This window comes from Artibeus jamaicensis, unplaced genomic scaffold (genome assembly GCF_021234435.1).
Source record: "Artibeus jamaicensis isolate MK-2021 breed Jamaican fruit bat unplaced genomic scaffold, CSHL_Jam_final contig_64, whole genome shotgun sequence".
In the NCBI taxonomy this organism is placed as follows: Eukaryota; Metazoa; Chordata; class Mammalia; order Chiroptera; family Phyllostomidae; genus Artibeus; species Artibeus jamaicensis.
This window is the reverse complement of record NW_026521911.1, coordinates 10,889,016-10,910,199: the sequence shown is the minus strand read 5'-3', so window position 1 is coordinate 10,910,199 and position 21,184 is coordinate 10,889,016. Positions and strand designations below refer to the sequence as shown.

Below are 21,184 nucleotides of genomic sequence, written 5' to 3'. Positions count from 1 at the left end.
TGGCCGTAGTAAATCAATCTGCTTGTCGCTCTGCTCATCTGCCTCTGAGTTGATGTAAAACATGGCTTGGACTGGAGGACGTGTCTGAGTGTGGGTGGTGACACCAGGTTGTCTGGACTCCATTCCAGCTCTGCCACTTAGCAGCTGTGATCCTGCTTGGATTTTTTTAACCCCTGAATCTCAGTCTCCATGTTTCTTGTTGTGATACTACATACCCCATAGGGATGCTTTGAAGGTTAAATGAGTCTAGGCACCTAGCATACTCCCAGGCACAAAAGAAGTGCTTGATAGTAGCTCTTAGTACTGAAAAAGGTTTTCTAATGTTGATATCCAATGACACTAAAGAGGTGATTCTGACCTTGACCGAGGAAGCACAAAGCTCTGGCACTGCTCTTCCTCCCTGCAGCCTGCCTGTTAATGATTTTTTTGTCAATCAATGATACCGTTTCTGATTCCTGCATCCCGCCCCCTTCCCACATTTTCAGGGCTTCCATGCTGTAGACATGGCATGGGAGAATAGAAGGATACTATTCTTGACATGAGAAGACCACACTTGGAAACTAGGTGACCTGAGCAAGTTACTTTATCTCTCTTGCTACAGGTTTCTTATCTGCACAGTGAGCAGATTGAACAAACCCAATCTCTAAGGCTCCTTGCAACCCTCAATTTCTGGGAAGACCGGACAAAGTCATTTACCTTCTCTGAGTTCTAGAGGCCCGTAAATACTGTAGCAGTGCTACTGATACCTCTTCTGGTTGCCAAGAGGCCCAGGAAGAAAGTGTTTGGTACATTGTGACATGGTATGTAAATATGAGGGCTGATCTTTACAGAACTATTATGAGAATTAACCCTGAGTACTACTACATATCCCTATGTGTCTGTTTGAAACGCAGGGGCTTTCCTTCACATTTTGCCAAATTTGCCTGCCCACTCCCCCCCACTGGGTTGGGTGGATCCACCTTAACAAGGTGTGGGGGAAACCAGAAGGGGATGGAGGCACAGTGCTGTGGTGGGAAAGCACCTCATTGGTTAATGCTGGTACATCCCAAACACCAATTGCTGTATCTGCTTCTAAGGCTGATATATTTATCGGGTTGAGTTACAAGGAAATATATGCACCCAGGGAGCGAGGATGCTACATGGTCACCCCCTGTGATGTAAAATATGAGAGTCTAGGAGGGGCTGTTTTATAATTCATCAGGTTTCGCTAGTTGAGTTCTGTCGGAGTCTTAGTTATAAAGGCAAGTGTGAACCGGACGGCAGACAAGAGAACCTGGCACCAAGGAGACGGAGAAGCCGCCTTTAGTGCCTCCTGCTCCTCCCTGCTTTGTTCCAATAATTTTGCGCCTGGTAAGTTCCCTGGCTTTGCAGCTAATCGCTGTTGTTGAATAAGCTTGACGAATGAATCTGTAGTTCTGAATATGCACTTGCTGTCAGAAGTGTGCGTTAGTGTTTGGGCTGCTGACAAATTCCACAATTCCCTTTAATGAGCAAAATAGCTTAAAAGATGAAACAAAACCTGACGAATCAATTATTCACTCTGATCCTTGGAAAGCTGCTTTCTTTGGTTGCTAAAGTTTCTCAGGTTTCATTCTGTCGGTTTCATGTGTTTGGTGAGCTTTGTCACGAAATTGTTTTTCTTAGCTGCCAAAAGGAGGTATGTACAAGGTGGTTTGTCCATCTCCACCCCCTTGGGGTCCCCTCCCCAGCGTTCGGTAAATCTTAAAACAGACAGTTTGCCTGGTAACCAGCTCCAACAGAGCTGAACCTGTGGAAGGCAAGATTCAAATTGCGATCTTTTGTGTGAACAGAACTGAGGGGCTGTGAATAATTGGCATTGTGAGATTTTATTGTGAAACTCAGTATGGTGGTAGTCCTTGCCTTTCGCTGGGGTGGGATCAGAATCTGTGGGGATTTGCATGCCTGTTGATGGTGTGGAGAAGAGAGTGAAAGAAAAGACCGGATCGTTATAGAAAGAGATATACGAAGCACCCACAGGACAGACAAATGCAGAGGGCATGATTGTTGCATTTGTGTAACTTGTGACTGTTCTAGTTTCTCGTTCCCATTAATAATTCCCGGAGGCTGCATGTGGGTCTCCGTCGGGGTGTGCTCCGGGTCTTGGCTCCGGGCAGGGTGAGCAGTAACTCCCCGTCAGCTGGCTGCAGAGTCATTTCCTCCTCCGAAGGAAAAGTAAAGGCTGTGCTTTCCCCGGTTCCTTTCTGCTGCGTTGCTTCTCCTCTGTCCAAATCTCACGGAAACCAACAGCTTGGTGTACTTTCTTTTTGCAGTAGCTGATTTAACTGTGGTGTCATATGGCATATTAAATATAGAGAGGAATAGCAAGACATTTTTCTGAATGTTTCAAGTGTGTCTGGCTTGTTGACATTTGCTTTATTTCATTGGCAAGGAGCTCCTGTCTTCCGAACCCATTAACTGTCTGCCCGAAACGTTTACCTTATACATAACTGCACTTTCTCTGTAGCTGTAGGAGCTGCAGATCTGACAAGAACATTCTCTTTATCTGCAAGAAAGACCACTCATTTTAGCATCTCTTTTGGAAAAAAATGCATGGTTTTTTTTTCACCAGGGACTTAGCTTGCTTTTTGCTTTCTCCAGATAAATGTTTTGGCCATCAGTACCACTACACTTCCAATAAAGTTATTTCTCCTTTCCTGGTGTACTTTCTGATTGCTCCAAAACTTGGCAAACTGGGAGTATGGAATACATCTTTTTCCAGGAACACATTTTTCAGTCATACTTCTTTTGTCCCATAAATAGCTTTTCCATATTTTCCCGTTCCCTAAGTAAGTTCTGCTTCAAGAGCAGAGGAGTAATATATTGTGGTTGGCATCAGGGGTATGAAACCTGAGACTTGGCTTCTATTCTATAGCTATTGCCCCACCGGGGGGCCTATAAAATGTCTTTTTGTCTTATGTTCTGCTCAGAGCCTCCGGGCTGTAGCAATGATGATTAAGGTAGGAAATCAGCACAACACTGCGGGTACAAACGTCTGCGTTTGATGCTCCTGCTAACCCATGCGGCTTTGCAAAGCCCTGGACACACAGCTGAAGGTTCCTTAAAGTGTTAATGTATCTTAATGCCAAGAACAATAGAGTTGTAAAGTAGCTTTGTGATGTATTATACACTGTATTTTATTGTATCGCATTTTTTAAAAAGATGCCAGAGCCTGTGGTTTATTTCACAGCAGTATCTGGTTTTTGAGCCTGAGTGGTTTTATGGAGAAATAAATCAATGTACCAATTTCAATAAACTGAGTTTCTTCTCATTTGGCGGTGGTTTTCCCATCTTCTCCACCCTCCAAAAATAATGCTATAGCAACAAAAGAAAATTTAGCATGAGTTATTCTCAATTAAATTTACAGCAAGACAAATAGGAACGGTGACAAGTGCCTTCCCAGACAGCACATACACACAGAAAAACATGCCTCTCAAAAAAGGATTAAAAGCCAAAGAAGCATGAACACGTGGCCCCCTTGACACCTGTGATTTTCTTTGGCAGATTGGGAGGTGGTCGGAGCCAGCGGGGGGTGTTCAGAGACCTGGCTCAGTGGTGTTCAGTGGCAAGGGCAGGGGTTTGGGTCCCCTGTGGTCTTATCTGTAAAACAGGGAGGGGGAAGTTAGGAAGATTACACCAGATGCATGCCGTAGGTGTAGCAAATACTGCACTGTTTGGCACAAAGGGGAGCCAAGAAAAGGTAGTTATTATTGTTCTCAGTTGAATTTTGTAAAATGTATTAACTCATTCTGATGTTAGTTTTGAAAGAAATATGCACAGTACATGAATAGGAAGATTATACAAATTTTTCTCATTAGCAAGATATACTTCCCACAGGTAGTTTTGTGTTTTATTTTGGAGACCTAGTAAATAAATACATAATTAATACCCTTCAGGTCACTTCCAACTAATTCTTAGGTGGCATTCAGAGTCTTTACATAATTTTTCAAAGAATAAGCTGGATTTCAAATGGAGAGCATGAAAATAAACCGGTGCCAAAAAATATATCATTGCCTTCCAAGTTACTTGCTAAACAATGATTTGACCATAACCCCAGCCCTGACATTGCATTAAAGTACCTGATTATATAGTAAATATCATTTATTACATTCTGGGCAATGCACTGAATGTGTTTACATGCATTTTCTCATTTAATGCTCATCACAGCCCTGCCAAATAGGTTCTGTTTTGCTTCCTATTATCGAATGAGAAAATGAGATCAGAGAATGTTTGTTTAAATACTGCTAATTTAAATTGGCATATGGCAGTTCTAGAATTTGAATGCATACCTGTCTGATTCCAGAATCTACAGTGTAATCATCATGGTGGAATTACCCGACAGGATTGCCTAGCTCTACATAATACCATTGGAGGTTCTTGGCCCTATACTACTTTGAGTCTTCTCCCCACATATTTAACCTCAGTCAAGGTTTAGAGGGTACAGAAAAATGAAGTTAGGGATTTCCTTTGCTTTCATTTTTGCTTATGCCAATCAATATCACATTTTTCTGAGCCATCTCTGTAATTCTCACCAAAGTGTAAAATCAAGTATGAAAAATCTTAAAAGGTGATAAGTCTACCAAATTCAGAATAAAGTCCAAAAGTTACCTCAAATCAGTAACTTACAAGCGGGTGAGTTACTGATGGCACTTTCCATGGCACCTCTGGCTCTGTGGGCTCAGCGGATGCACGCACTTGGATCTCGCTCTCCGGGCCACACTTAAGGTAGGCAGCACCCCAGAGTTTGTTCCCCAAACAGTCCCGAGCCTCTCTGCAGCAGCTGTATGGTGTGCCTACCCCCGGGGACGTAGGGGAAGCCAAGAGGCTGCTATTTGCATGGGGTTTGGTCACATGTTTGGACTGGTGAGTTGGGATGTGCACACAGCTGCACAAAGGCCTTTCGTGATGCAGGAGGGAACTGTGGCAGAGAAGAGGGGCTGGCCCAGGTCTGGGGGCTCCACTTGTTTTTCGCCCTGAGCCCCCAAAGTGTTAGAGACAGGCCTACCCTGCTTTGTATTTTAGAGTAATGAAGTTCAGATTTCAGGGCGTTGGTTTGGTACAGTTTTGTGTGTTTTTGCTTTTGACCTTTCCGCATTAAGCCAAAAGAAATTATTGGGACAAAAAAATGATCAAAGCTACCAAGATCTCAGATTAAAAGCTCTTTAAGTACCATTTTGGAATTGATAGCAGCCAGAGTCATCAAGACTAGAGTTCGCCTTTCTTCCAGTTCAGAGGCATAAACTGATGTTGGTGATCTTCAGGTCAGCTGGATTAAAAGTCTCTGCCTTTGTCCTGACCCATGGGGCTCAGTGGGCTGGGCATCATCCCACACACCGAAGAAGGGTCAGTGGTTCAGTTCACTGTCAGGGTGGCACATGCCTGGGTTGCAGGCCTGGCCCTGATGCGGATGGCGGCTGATCCATGTTTCTCTCCCTCCCGTCCCCTCTCTCTAAAAATAAATAAATAAAATCTTTCGAAAAAACTCTCTGCCACTTGCCTTTTATGCCATTAGAAAGTATATTTGGTCAGAGAGACCATTGCTAATTTCAGGGGCCCTTTTGTTATCTCTACTTTTAAATGGCACTTGTAGCCCTAAGTGCTGAGGACTAATGGAAGGCTGCCTGCGGGATCCCAGCGGAACTCTGCCTTACAGTCTGGTATGAGAAGCAGAGGTGGCAATCAGTGGCTTTGTGTGGCCTTCTGTCATTATTACAGCCCCTCCGCTGTCCGGGGCCTCATTGTCCCAGTGCCTCCTTTTCTGTTGTATGGGAGACAAAGACCCAGCTAAGAACTAACAGCCAGAGTTCCAGGCAGCAAAATCTCTATAACTATTAATAATCCGGAGTTTGGGGGCAGTTTTTGGTTTATTTGTTTGTTTGTTTATTCATTCATTTATTTATTCATTTTAAGTGCACTGAAAGATATTATGCAATTAACAGAGTGATTTTTTTGGCTTTTGCTTTTGTTATTCTTATCTTCATAATGTAGTGTTCTAGCTGAAAAGGCAAAATGCATTTTGGCAAATATTCTCTACCACCAAATCTTGCAACCGTGCTTTCTTTAGCTATAAAAGCTTTAGTAAGTCATGTCTGAAGGCTGCTGATCAATGAGATAATATTTATTCCAGTAAGTAGCTATTCCATCATCCACGTGAAAGCATCTGGCACAGTAAATGCTTTGCACACAGTGTGTCTTCGTTAAATGTTCACCCAATCTGAAAATAAGGCCGTTAAACTGGTGACTCTATGATGACAAAGATGTGAGCTACATCTATTTTGCCTGGCAGAGGCGGTGGTGAGGATGGTACAGGAAGATTAAAAAAAAAAGAAAAAAGTAAAACTTACTGTTGAACCTCTGCATTAAAAACTTGTAATAGTGTATGCCTTGGGTAGTGGTAATTAACTTTTTTTTTACTTTGTTTTTTATGCTTTATGTATCTTTGGAACTTTTATAATGAGTATGTGTTTTTTATATAATTAAGAGGAAAAAGAAAAAAACATTTTTAGGAACTTGAACTAGAATAGGAAATAGTTATGGGTACATTGTAGATATCTAACTCTGGAAGAAGAGTCAAGTCAAACAATAAAATGCAAAATACTTGGGAGAGATGTTTTTAGTCAGAATGATTCAGGTTAGCTTCTTTTATGTTATATTAGTTTGTTTATTTGTCTATTATTATTTATCATTTATTAAGCATAGACTAGTGCCAGAAATTCTGTTAGGTGCTAAGATCACAAGAATGAAAAATCATAACCCTAAAAACCAGGGAGTTGGTAATCCAGGAGGAGTGGACACATGAGCCCACTCTTCTAACACTGCCTGTTCCTGCTGTGCCAGCCCAGGGGCAGGTAAGGTTGCTTTCCACTGCAAGTAACAGAAAATATGCCTCAGCCCAACTTGCTCAATAAAGGGAATGTACTGGTGATTTTAACCCAAAAGTACAGCAGTGAAGCCGGTGACAAGGGGTCCGATCCCGTGGTTCACAAGATGGTCAAGAAATCTGGTGTTCTGTTTTGGTGGGGGCGGGGGAGTGTCGTTGTTTACTTTGTTTTATTTTGTTGTCTTTTTTTCACACTGCCTCCCTTGGTGTTAGCTGTATCCTAAGACTAACTGCCCTCCTGGTGCCCGGATGATTGCCAATGGCTTCTAAGCTACTTGTCTTTTTAGTCACATCCAGCTAGAAAGAGATCCTGAGAAAGGTCTCTGGAATGTACTTTGAATGGACTGGGTTACCCTGTGCTCATAAAATTGAATCACCAGCCACATTCTGAAGCTGGAACAGAACGGAGGCAGCACCTGCCCCCGGCCATGACCTTATGAGTTCCTAAACAAAATCTGGCAGCTGATGTTAGGAAGGGACGGTGGTGGTGGTGGATGCTGGCACAACATCCCACAGCTGGCTTCAGCTTGTGATAAACATAGCACCTAATGTACAGAAATGTCCAGTGGCGTGAGCACAGGCTTCATGGAAAAAAGGCCAAGCATAGAATGGTGTATATTCTTCATTGACTTCCGTGATGAGTAGGGGTTTGCCAAGAGATAAGAGAGAGGGAAAGGCTTCAAGACAGAGAAGAAAGCTCTCTGCATTCACAAAAAATAACCAGGTAGTTGTTCAACTCTCCGTTTATCTTTACACTGGCACTATTGCAAAAGTCACCAGCCTGACACCATCTGCCCAGTGGTACAGCTAACAGAAAACCTAACCAATCACTTTCACCAAAACCTGCTGTTGAATGGTGGCAGTTGGGTTTTAAGCTAAACCATGGCCAACTGGTCTTAGTTTGTGTAATGTAGCACAGATTTGGAGTCAATTCAATAAAACCTTAAAGTTTTTTTGTCCCCTATTTCAAAATTATAGTACCTCAGAGCTAAACCATACCATTGTCATCAGTTTTTTCTCCTTTTGTGTTTCTGACAAAACCTGCTCAAAAAGGTTAATGACTCACCAGTGCCTCAAATTTATTTGAATTTTGATGTCATGAAATTTATGATGCTAAAAAGGCGGTATCAGACGATTGGGGGTGGGTATTTTGAGTAGATGTGCTTACCAACTGTGCGGTCCCCAACATTTCTGACGCCAGGAACCAGTTTCACCAAAGACAGTTTTTCCATGGATGGAGGCACGGAGGGCAGGGCAGTGAGCAGGGGGATGGTTCTGGGTGTGATTCAAGTGCATTACATTCGAGCTCACCTCCTGCTGTGCAGCTGGGTTCCTAGCAGGCCTGGACCAGGATAGGTCCCCGGCCTGGATGTTGGGGACCCTTGGTGTATATGGTACTGAAAATGAGATAGACTAGGATAAAATACTTTTAGCCAAATATCGATGTTCCATAGAAACATTAGACCTTGACTTTGGTGTCTGTGTGATTCACAGTTTATATAATTTATCTGTTCTTCCGTTCTTTAGCCTTGGGCAATAATCACCTTTTCTTTCCATTGAGAATGTAAAATACTTCCTGGATTAAATTTTCCTGGTTGGGTTTGGTAACAGTTCTCACTAAAACTCCTGACTCCAAATTTAATTAGCTGCGTTTTGGATTGTTTTTCCAGTTTTGCAGCATAGAAGAGGAAGTGACAAGACTATTATTTCCATAGGAAGTGTGTTTATACCGCTTACGGTTTTCTGACATTCAACTGCAATCATAAACATTCTCTTTTCTTACTCCTGAAGCCTGTCTCTTAGTGCTGTCAACCTGCCTACCTAACGACGAGCACACTTCTCATTACGAAGTGTCTCAGGTGTAAATACTCAGGTGTCTAGCTTCTTTTCAAAGAACACTCCCTAATGGCAATAACTGGAAACAGAATCTATTTCCCCTTGCCATTTGCTTCTGGTGCAGCAAATCTGTTCAGAAAACAGGCAGCCAGGCATGGGTTCCCAGCCCAGCTGGGTCAGTGAGGAACCTGGGACTTACTCAGAAGACGTGCTGGAGTTAGACAAGGCTGCAGCAGCCTTGCAGAAAACACTCCCTGGGGCACTAGTTCCTTCCTCTTTGAGTTAGACAGCTCTTCAGCGCAGAGCAAGAAGCAACTAAATATAGTGGAAGGGTGATGGATAAGCACATATGTCACGCAGCCATTAAAAGGTGTAACTATCCCAGGGCACATACTCTGTTTTTTTCCTATACACGCATACACTTTGTGGCTTCTCTTTGACATATCTGAATTGCCAGCATCACTTTTCTTGCACTGGGGACCAGTATTAAGTAAAATAAGGGCTACATTAACACAAGCCCTGCATATCATGACGGGCAATCTGATGACTGAGACAGCTACTCAGTGGCTAACAGGCGAGTACTGTGCACGGGGGGGTATGTTGAACAAATGGATGGCGCATGTCCTGAGTGAAACAGGGTGGAATGGAGCAGGACAGCATGAGATTTTTCATCACACTACTCAGAGTGACATATCATTAAAAACCTGTAAATTGTTTATTTCTGGAATTTTCCATTTAATCGTTTCAGACTGCAGTTGACCATGGGTAATTTAGACCACAGAAAGTAAAACTGCGGATCAGGAGGGGACTACCGTACTTGTTGGTAAATGGCTCCGATCCTGAGCCCTCTGGGCTGGTTTAGACCACCTCCAACTCCAGTTTGTTTCTCAGGTCTTGTCCACATCTTCAAGATCGAGCAACTAAAGAGTTAATCAATGACCTAAAGATGAAATGAAGAGTTAATGCCTGGGGCAGCTAGTTGTTAAATATTTTGACAGCACTTCTGTGTAAGACCTGTCTTATTTTTTAAAAACTTATGGCCACATTGAGGAAAATAACATGTAAATTCAGAAGCAATGTATAATCAAGTTGTTCGAGACAGCCCTATTTGTTTAGAGTGCTAAAGGAGATATTATTTGAAATTGTCTGGAAAGATTGAGCAGGTATTTGGATAGGTCGGAGACAAAGGACAAGGGTAGAAGATAAGATTTTTTAAACTCATTTAATAAATAGTAACTAAGTTTCCCATTTGTTTACTAGCTGCAAAGCACTTAGTGCACAGTGTCTCATTTACCTCTCTTAGCAGCACTGAGGAGAAAGAGAACACGGCTTGACCTCACAGCTAGAAAGTGGCACGACAGCCCGCGGTCACCCACCCTGGCCCGTTATGAGCCAGGCTCTAGATGCCGGCGTAGTGAATATGAAGATGTATTTGTTTACTTGGCCGAAAGCAAACTCAAGGAAATATTGACAGTCCTTAAGCAAATGAAAGAATGTTCTTGGGCCTTCCACAATTGCGAGCATCATTTTATATTATGACTGGGTGATACATTTTTATATTACTCACTTCTGTTGCTTCAATAGCAATATAAAATATAGGTGAGCCACAGGGAACTAGCTAAACTCATCATAATTTGATTATGTAACCTTCCAATGTTAGTCTTATAACCTTTGCATAACATGGGAACTTTAGAAAAAGCCATAAAGCACACAGCCTGAGTTTTTAGCCTATTGATGAAGTCTTGCTTTTCATCTTTAAGTGGAAATTGAAAGAGTGAGATGATGCGTTAATGATTTTACATCAGATGTAACTCTTTCTAACTCTGCTTTCCAACTCATGCCTTACACAACAGTGAGTGTGTACTTGCTATGAATAAACCATATGGGAAAATATACATTTATGGGCCAGAGGATGGCATCACCACGTTTCTTGCCAAAACACCTCTCAGTGAGTCTCTTGGGGGCAGAGATTTGATTTCGTTTGTCCTCGTGTACCCAGCATCTAGCGTGGTTAATCAATAGACACCAGATTATACATCTTCCTGGAAGAATTCCTTTTTCCTCCTTCCCCACCAGTGGACTCGATCCCATCTCCTCCCTACATCCCAAATGGTCTGGGCATGTTTCACATCTTCTGTTTGTGTGAGTCGCCATTGCCAGGGGAGGCTCATTAATGAGAGCAGAGATTTTTCTTTGTCCTCCCAGTGGCTGACTCATAGGAGGAGCACAATTAAGTTGGACCAAAAGATTCAAAATAAAGGAGAGGTTGCAAACTTCCAAGTTCTTTCTACATCATGGTGTGTGATTCAAGTGGTCAGCTCCCGGTCATTTCTTTAACTTTCATCTACTTCTTAAGAAACAAATCTTAATTCCTGTCCTATGTACAAAACAACGTCTGCTCATAACTGAAAGCCAAGAGGACAGGAGCCTCGTTGAAACTAGATAATTCACACATTTGTCTTTAATATTCATGGAATGGCAGGTTGTGAGGCCGTGTTCTTAATGAGTCCAAGATAGCATTGTTCCCAACTATTTAGTTGTCATAGAGATAAGGAAAATACAAGGTAAAACATTTTTCTTGTGTTGAAAAAAAGGTTTTAATTAAGTTATGGTATCTGAAACTAATTTTTGCATATAAATCTATAAGACGTCTGAAGAGCCCTGTACCAACTGCCTTGTGAACTCTTGTTTGGTCCTTCACAGGTGCTTATCTTGTACCAGTGAAAATTACAGCCCTGGAGAGTAGGAACAATGGAGGGAGTGGGGAGGCCAGGAGGGGCTTTGCCAGATGGTTTAGTCAATGCTCTCACCTCCGATCCAAACTGTGCTGGAGCAGCCAAGACTTACAAACAATCTGATTAGTTTTTATTGCTTTGAGACGATTTCAATCAAGGCACTCCTCAGTAGTATATGTACTACTATTAGAAATTTTCACTTACTTGTATTACTCATTTTTTTCCTCTAACAAATGTTTGGGTAGGTGTGTGTTAACAGTGGAAGGGAATCCATCCGTCTTCCAGAATTCTCAGGTAGTTTCTCACCCAGGAGCAACCCAGAGAGCTGGGTTTGTTAAAACATGCATGATATCCCCCAGGGGAAGCTGTCTCATAGATTAGATGGAATTTACTGGGAGTTTCTAATGAAATTTTTTATCTTTGTCAACACAAACTTAGAATTTTATAACTACGTGCACGTGAGAGAGCCTGAAGGGACTTATATTCTTCTGTGGTCATAAATATACTTTCCGCTACTAAATTGCAAAGAAGGGCTATGTGTAATACCAAGGCCTGTTATTCTTCCCAGTAGTAAATATTGAGTATCCAGATACAGAGCCTTCAGTGGAGTGGTTTTGTTACTGTTGTTTTTCAGAAACACGGGGCCTGAAAAAAGTAGGTACTCAGTAAATGTTCATCGACCTTTCCTCCTGCTTTCACCTTCTCTTGTGGGTGTGATCACCCACCACCACCAAAAATCCACTTTATTTTTTATGTGTAGGACAAGCCCAGGAATGATAAAAAGCACAGCAGCTAAAGAAGGTTCTACAGAGTCTGGCAAGACTATTGGTGGTGTGGAGGTTATTGGACATCCACGTATCTCTCATCTTCATTGGGACTCACTGCATGTTGATGCTTCCTGACTTCAGCAGCAGGATAAGCTAGTTGGGTCGGGTAGATAGGACACCGCAGTACACATCACTGCCCCCAGAGTTGAACAGACCACAAAATGTAAAGCATAGCTATAAGGGTTGATTTTTTTGTGTTTTAGTTTTTATCATCTGCATAGAATTCTTTTTAAAAATATTTTATTTATTTATTTTTAGAGAGAGGGGAAGGGAAGGAGAAAGAGTGGGAGAGAAACATCAGTGTGTGGTTGCCTCTCATGTGCCCCCTATTGGAGACCTGGCCTGCAACCCAGGCATGTGCCCTGACTGGGAATCGAACCACCAACCCTTTGTTTCACAGGCCCGTGCTCAATCCTCACTGAGTTATACCAGCCAGGGCTACATAGAGTTCTTTTTACCGTTTGGATCAAGTCCTATTTTTGAAGTGCTTTTTCCCTATTAAAGTCATTTTCCATATTAAAACTCTTTCCTTGGCTTGTCTTAACAAAGAATCCCATAATTGCAAGTATCTGTTTTTTATTCAGTTACTCGTAAGATATTCATTTAGTGCTTACTTTGTTTAGCACTGTTCTGGGTGCTGAGAAATACGTGATAGCTTTTTGAATTGGGTTTTGTTCCTTTATTCATGTTTTGTTCCTTTGTTTTCAAGATTGGAACGATTATCTGTGTCTCTCACAGTTTCAGGGCATAAATACACCTATGGGGCATTCACAATAGGGTTAAGAGAAACAAAGAACTGAGACTAAACTTGAAATCATAAGCCATTATGTTAAGGTGCGAAACATGCTCTGTTTTTAACTAAGTGGGTCTAAGTTTGAGGGGCCAAGGGATCATTATCTACTTATAAATGGGTTGTATATTTCTGTGGGCCTTACTTGCATATTGCATATGTATAATATATGCATACATTTGGCATAGAAATGTACATGTGCAAAGAGATACATATACATATATTCACAAAGAAAAAGTACGCTTTCCAAGGGGTACAATAGTAGCACAGAATGTTTCTTCGTAGATTTATCAACTGAAGCATAAAACCAATTTGCTTTCATACATGGCCTTCAGAAGTGAAAAGTTACTGCCAGAGGTAAGAATATTACTTTATACTGCATTAACAGGAGTAAGTAATTTACAGAAACAACCCAGGGAGAGGAACGATTACCTCTACCTACAAGAAAGCTTCTCCGAAAGGGATGTCTCCACAGTATTTTAGAGAACTAAAGAGTCAAGAATATCCCAGGTAGAATGAGCAGTCTATACAAAGCCACGGAGAGATGAAATAGCAAGGTGTATTCTGGGACACTGTAGGTTTTTGTTTCTATCCTACGAGTTGGGTTATTAGCTCCGAGACAAGTACCTGACACTAGAGAGGAAGAGTTAAAAATGGATTTTCTATTCCTACCTTTTTACAAATTGACAATTGGATGTTTCTATGCAGGAGTCAGAAAGCTCTCCACTGTACCTTCTTCTATGAAAACCCTAGCCTGCTTCAGGGCCCGCCACACCTGTGATGCCAGATACGACCAGTGCTATCATTTGAATTTCTCCCATGGGCTCCTGCTTAAGCTCCATCACTCCGTCTCTGCACTGCGTCTCCCCAGGAGGTGGTGGAGTGAGTGGGAGGCAGGGGCTGGCTTCCCTTCTCACTCCGATGGCTGCACATGCCTCAGAGTGAATCCCAAACCGAAGAGAAGGAAGGTAGCCACACCTGGAGAAAGCGTCACTGATTTCTCCAACATGGCCCCTAAATATTTTGGAAGGCTGGTTGTAATTTTGGACCCACTGCCATTCTGTCAACTCTATATTCTGATAATAAGTGTTTGTGAAGACCAAAATGTTCCTTTTAAGATATGTGCTGGGGACTAGGAAACTAACACCTAAACCTCAGGATTGACAGGAATGAAAATAGAATTGTTTACGAATGAATTAGAGAATATAGTAATATCATACCAGCTCCATGTCCACCATCCTCCACCAATGCACATTTTTCTGAATGTCATATCCTTAGCTATAATAAGTATAGGTAAATAGACTTTGAATATCACCTTTAAATGGCAATAATTCTATTTCAAAGAGCAAATGAAAGAAAAATGTACTTGAAAACTTATTGAATGCACTGAGAAAAGGTTGTTTAGTCTTAAATGTAGACAAAGACAAAAGCCTATTTTAAGAAATTCTTTATTGAAATAAATCTCCTTTATTAATGTTTTTCTATATATTTTTTTCTTTATTTATGCCCATAAATACATGCAGCTTTAATTATCAAAAGGCAGGTGTGCACAAGGAAATGTACAAGGGCACCTACACACTCCAGATTGCCCAGGCCAGTTCTAGTGTATGTCTGGATTTGGAAAAAGATCATTGGCCATAGGCAGATGGGGCTGAAATGAGATTATTGTGTTGCTTAAAGATCTAGTTGGAGAGGGAATGAAAGGGGCTTCATTCTTTCTTCATCTATATTAATAGGTGGGATGGGACTGGCCTAGGGGACTGAAGCCCTGGCTTTGCATTGTGTCCATTTCCCTTACCACAACGATCCTTGGGGAAAGTCATGGTCTTCTCCTGGATAGCACCTTTTCTCAGGCTACAGTGGAGTCTTGTGCTAGGACAGGGATCACTTTATTAAATATTTATAGTTTTTTCTAGGGATACCCACTTGGGGAACAAAAGTCTGGAAACATTATCAGATAAAGATCAGTTATAGAAACCATGGATACTTGAGTTCATGAATAACAGCAATAAATACAATGATGTTATTCAAATATAAGATAGTCTTTTAAGAAAAAGAAAGGTTACAAACTTATTTTATAGGAGGGGGGACCCAATAAACACTGAAGTTATCTTCTGGAGGGCAGGCCCCGTGTATTACAGACCTTCCCCACTAGGTGAGTGTCCTAGGAGCCCATCTGTGTCAGTGTACTAGCTGGCGTTGTTGTGAGAGGCTGTGTTCAGCTTCAGTGCATTTTTTTAAAGACTTTTCAACACATTGGCCCATTTCATGATGGGTGATTTATGACACACCTGCCCACACTGTGCTGAGTGTTCAGCAGTTTTTGACCAAAAATGGCATGACCCCATGCCCCACCCCACCCCCCATATACCTGATCTTGCCCCTGAGTGACTTTATTTTTGTTTTCTTGGATGAAGAAAGTCCTCAAAGGGAAATGTTTTACTACTGTGAAAGAAGTGAACAAAGTGGCAAGAACACTAAAAGGCATCAAAACTGATGAGTGCAAAAACTGTTTTGAGGAGTGGAAAAAAGTCTCAATAGGTATATTGCATCAAATGGAGAGTATTTGAAGGTGACTGAAGTTTAAACATGTAAGAATAAATATGCAATTTTTTATAAATAAATTTTCGTTTTGGGAGGTCCCATCTCATATTACTACAGATGGCAGCCGAAGTCGTATGGAAGAAGAGAGAATTAAAAGAAAGATTTCAGTTTTCTATAAAATGCTTTTTTATAATGACATCTGTCTAACAATAGGGAGGGCAGACCTAAAAAACAGTGCTAGTGAAAGCATGAAGCAGAGAATCTGATACAAGTGTGTATCAAACCACGGGAGAAGTAGTGGGTCAAGCCAGGCCTGAGGACAGCTCGGTGTCATGTAATGGTGGGTGACTTGTTGCCAGCACCCACGCACCCCTGGTTACCTCATGCCACTGTCCTTTCACTCCTAAAACCTGTAGAGCTGACCCCAATCCCATGTTCCCGTGGTACACCTTATTCTAAAACACGTTCCGAGAACCTCCAAAAGGGCAGTACGGATTATTTATTTTCTTTTAGGCCAGTTGCCTAATGGTTGAACGAAGGCATGCCTGGTCTAACTTGCTTTTGTCTAGGACTCATGATGCTTCAAATATGTATCATTGAAGTTAAAACAACAGGCGCATTTGAAAGGATTGGTTTTAAATGGTAAGCTTTATCATCTTGAAATTCTCTCTCATCTCTTTCTTCAACCTTTTTTTAGACCCCACCTTGTCACGATTATCTGTCCTCAGGTTATCCTTGGCAGAGACAGGGTACCCACAAGCTCCCCTAACTGCAAAGGCATAACCCCTGTTCATACTCTCCTTTGCTCTCAGCTGTGTGCTGGGTTGTAGCTATTCCTTGTTTTACTCCTGCTGCTTAAAATCTTTGAGAGGAAATACTGTGCCTTGTACTGCAAATACAGGAGAAAATACTGCATTGCCTAGTGCAGTATTAACGTAAGAAGGAAACCCAAGCTGGGTTTCCAGTCACTTGTGTGCACACATTTTATTTTTCAACACTTCTAGAGTTTTCAAGCATTCTATATATTTCTTACTTCTCTGACGATGTTTTAAAACTAGTTGATTAATCAAGCACTTAGTTTCAAGCTCCTGCTGGACAAGCACATTTTCAGCCATGCGAAAAATATGTTCTCTGCCCTCAAAGTCTAGTTGGAGCTTAGTCTATGTAAGTAGGAAGGGAAAGCTCATAAATATTAGTGCTGAGTGATGAACTTTCAGAAGAGGATTTTTTCCAAACTGAGAGATGCGAAATTTTCAGGAAGTATATATGCTTCAGTTAGCTTTTCAAAGATATGTGGAGTCTAGATTGTAAGGGAAATGGGGGGCACATTCATTTTAAGGAAGATTGACATACTTTCCAATCTGATATTTATTGGTAATCTGCTGTGTGTCGGGCACTGAGCTAGGGGTCTACTGCTGGGAGCTTTCTGAGGCAAGTGTGGTTCCGTTTTCCCAAGTTATCCGTGACCTCATTCATTTCTACAGCTTTAACTAGTACTTTTGGCATGCAAAAGGCACCCAACTTTACCTTTCCACCCCCAGAATCTTCTAGCAAGTCTAACCTTGGATCTCCTCTTAAGGGAAAGTGAGGTGTGACGATTCTACTTCACCCAGTCTCTGCCAGCCAGTCCCACTCTCCTCTCCTAAAGGCACCAGGCACCATGAAGCCTACGAAAGTTATAATACACAGATGCTCAGTTCTTTGCAATTACAGAACCTCTAGGTAGTGCCATTATGAGTATACAAAACATGTTTTTAAGTGTTCCTCTGCACCACCACTGCTGCCTGTTTGGGACTGGAGAGCCCTGTGCACTAACACAGACCAGCCTACAGGATGACAGCCTGCTGTTTTCATTCACTGAATCCATACCGTGGGCCACGTGCTGTGCTGGGTGCCTTCTGTCTGCAATGATAGCTCATCTGGCAGTAGCTCCGGACATATCACCACCGCCATTTGATAAGTGAGAACAATGAGGTCACAGACACGGCGTATCCAAGTTTTTAGGTCTCGTAAGTGGCAGCAGTTAGGATGAGAACCCAGATCTACTTGGTTCCAAATGCAGTGCTTTTTCTGTTACATTACAAGAGAAGTAGTTAATAGTTTTCAGTGCCTCAGTTCTTCTTTTGGAAAATAGGAATGGATTCTTACTTCTAGCTGCCTCAGAATTACAATGCTCTTGACAACTGAGGTTTCTCAAAGAAAATCAGAGCCAAGGTGGTATTGCAATTGTGCTGAACAGTCAGACCCAGGCATTTTAATTTTAATGTAATTACCAACCCACAAGTGGTTTATGACCCAGGTAATCTCTGAGTTGGAGCATACAATCTACCCACAAAGAAACTTTTGACCAAGCAAAACCAGTGAACTTCATTCACTTATTCACCCTCTCAATTAATACCTTGCAAACTTGGACTGTGGACCACACACAGGTAATGCAGACACAATATGCATTTTTAACAGGGTGTCTTGCCGGGTCTAATACATAGTTAATAGCTTACCTTGGGAATTGATGTACCCTTCTAATTTATAGGAAGGTTTCCAGGCACAATGGTGCACTAGAAGAAGAAACAGTAAAAACAACAGCTTTTAACCTCTGAGATAAGATTTTGGCAGCAAAGTGGCATGTTATACCCACTGAGGGCAGTGTCTGAATGGAAAAAGCAAAAGCACTTTGGCATCAGACAGTCTAGGGCTCAACTCTCAGCTCTGACATTTAATAGTTGGCTGTGTAATCTTGTTATTTCATCCTAGGAGCCTCTGTTCTTCAACTGCAAGGTAGGAACACTACTGCCCATTGACTTGCTTTTTGTTTTGTGTTCTCTCAGTTGTTTAACAAATATTTATAGAACATTAAAACAGTCAGGAAAACAGGTATCATCTTATATGTTTTAAGCAGAAAGGGAAGTAATTCAGGGTATTCGTGTGCTTAGAAACCGTTGAAAGGTGGGGCAGTGCTAGGCAGGGGTGGAGGGCAGCTACCCCCAGATTAGAAATTTCAAGGAGCCATTTGGGAGTGATGGTTTCTTGCAAGCCCCGGAGCGGGAGACCACAGTGAACGGTGGCACCTGAGGACACTGGAAGGCGCTGCAGCAGGGGTGTGCAGTGCAAACCCTGGGCCAGGAGGCCACCAGCCTCCCACATTCCCAAACTCATGCAAGTTACTTGGAGTGGAAGAATCTAAGCTGTAACCCCGCCGACAAGAGATTCTGGGAAAACAGTTCTCAGGCTTCTTGCACTTGCGAGCAGTGGAGGGCACTGGGGAATGGGTGGGGCTGGGGGGGTCAGTGACTGGTGCTGAGGACCAGTAGGTGATAGATAGCCAGAATGAGCACCTGCAATGTGCAGGAATTGTTCTGCAGGTACTGAGGTGAATAAAAAGATAAAATATTCCCCTCATGGGGCTCACATTTAATTGTAGGAGATTAAATGTGTTCGTGTATTAACACGTTCAATAGAAGCAGGCACATAGTAGGTACCTTAGAATCAGTTGTTCCTTTAAAGTCTCATACTGGCCTTTCCATGAGACTGCTGACAAAGTAAATAATTTCAAAGTTTACAAAGGGAAGAGCTGAGGGTGTGCCTTTGGTGTCAAATAACAAGTTTTTAATCAGCAGTGCCTGCCTGTAGCAGATAGAGCCTTATTTTAGTTTGTATGGACTCTGAGGCCATTTGGACATGCTTCGAAGCATGTATTCTCTAAATAGACAATATAGGCCATGTTTATTAAAGATATTTACCAGTAGATGTGTGTATTAACTCAGTACAAGTACATTGAAATGCAAATGTCCCACGGAGATACAAACATTGCCTCCTCACAGTAGGTATGAGGATGAGAGATGAACCACGTCTCAGGGCACATATTAGCGTATTTATCTGCATGAACGACTCATTTATTCTGTCCCGAGGATTTACCAGTCACCTTCATATCTGTCTCTAACAGGAGGTCACTATGCTTTGTTCCTTGTCTCAAGCCAGGCATGTGGAGTGCGGTCAATTCCTTTAAGCCCCCAATGAAGCAGCTCACAGTGCCCTTTGAAGTGTGGGGTGAGAGCTGTCTGGGGCACTTGTAGTTGCCTTTGTCCTTAATTCAAGCTGTGGGCCACGAGGGGAAGAACATGAGCTTTAGAGAAGTCAGGAGGAGTGTGAGCACAGGGAGAGATGCAAGGAAGAAGACAGAAAGGGGAGTAAAAAGGGAAGGAGGGAGGCAAATCGATCGGATAGTTTCGTCACCTTTCTCTCTATCTTCCCATCACTACTTTTCACCTGTAACCCACCCCCCACCCCCAACCCACATATTTATGTACCTCAGCCCTTTCTCTTCCTGTCAATACTGCCTTGATCTTTTCTACGCGTGTCACTTTAAATGTCAGTGCATGACTATCTGGGACTTCATCTGTGCTTACCTGGGTAAACAGTGTTACCAAGGTGAAGTAGTGTATCAGATGAGGTCCCAGTAGAAACTGTCTAGAGGTGACCTTCCTGAAAACTGTTAATTTAGTGAAACATGGGAGCTTCTCTACAAACATATCCACACCCACCACCCCTGGAGGCAGCAGCTTCTGGGGTCCGGTTGACAGTGGCCTAACCGGAATCCAGGCTGTGTCATCAGATTTTTCATTTCAGGGGTAGCACGAATGTGAATTTTGATGGTTAATTTTTCAATTTTTAAATGTTAACCCTTAGTTCTTATTTCTGCAAACACCACGAAGTCAGAATAGATTTGTGTCACATGGTTGGCATGCTGCTGATTCATGACCTACTTTGTAGCATCGTCTGTCATTGAACTTGAACAATGTTACTACACATTACTGTTTCTGTGTATTCTTCCCCGCCCCTCCCTGGGCTAAGAGCTCTGTAAGGGCTACGTCCTGTCTTATTTCTCCGAGATTACCAACCACCATGGTCCTCGGGACATGTTGGGTGCTTTAAAAATAAATCTATGCTTCTGTATATATCTCTCTCTCTTTTTTAAGTGAATATGAGCCTCTCTTCATTCTCTACATCAATTTTTTTGTGTGTCTAATCTTCTCAGCTAGCTATACACCACTTTTTAATAAAGTCCTAATATGAGTCATCATAAGTCACAATAGTAATAACTAATACCTGCATAAATATTTTAATTGGGAAACTTGATCATTAATGTTGTTAAGGAACTTATAGTCTACCTGATACGAGTAAATTAAGCAAAACTCATGACCACATTTTTGGTTTGCTCTCAGATCTGGTTTATTTGGAGACCAAATGGTGTGAAGAGAATGCTTATATGTTCTGGGGGCAAATGTAGGATGAAATCCAGTCACTGTCACTCGTCATCCATGTGAACTTGGGCGACTCACTTCATTTGTGTGGGCCTCAGTTTCCTCAGCTACCCAATGTGAATAATAATACCAACTCCATAGGCCATTTATAATGATTACATTAAATAGTGTGCATGGGACCTTATGTACAATAAAAATTAAATGTTTATTCTTTGCAAGGAAAGGACATTTCATTTTATCTCACTTCTTTGACTCATTAAAAAAGCCTATATGAATATAGGAAATAGTTCTGTATG

At 42.0% G+C, this 21,184-nt stretch overlaps 1 protein-coding gene across 21 annotated transcripts in view; it reads left to right on the top strand.

The window, feature by feature from the left end:
- Window positions 1-21,184, top strand: part of DLG2 (discs large MAGUK scaffold protein 2) — a 1,926,133-nt gene that overhangs the window by 1,724,009 nt on the left and 180,940 nt on the right. Inside the window, exon 1 of one of the 21 annotated variants that reach the window (XM_053670852.1) lies at window positions 773-800. The exons of 17 other annotated variants lie outside the window; for them this stretch is intronic. The gene's annotated coding sequence lies outside the window, so the exon portion shown is untranslated. Of the gene's footprint in view, window positions 1-772; window positions 801-1,175; window positions 1,351-1,637; window positions 1,658-18,039; window positions 18,060-21,184 lie in introns of those variants that run through there. 3 more of the 21 variants (XM_053670850.1, XM_053670853.1, XM_053670854.1) reach the window with 3 other exon arrangements.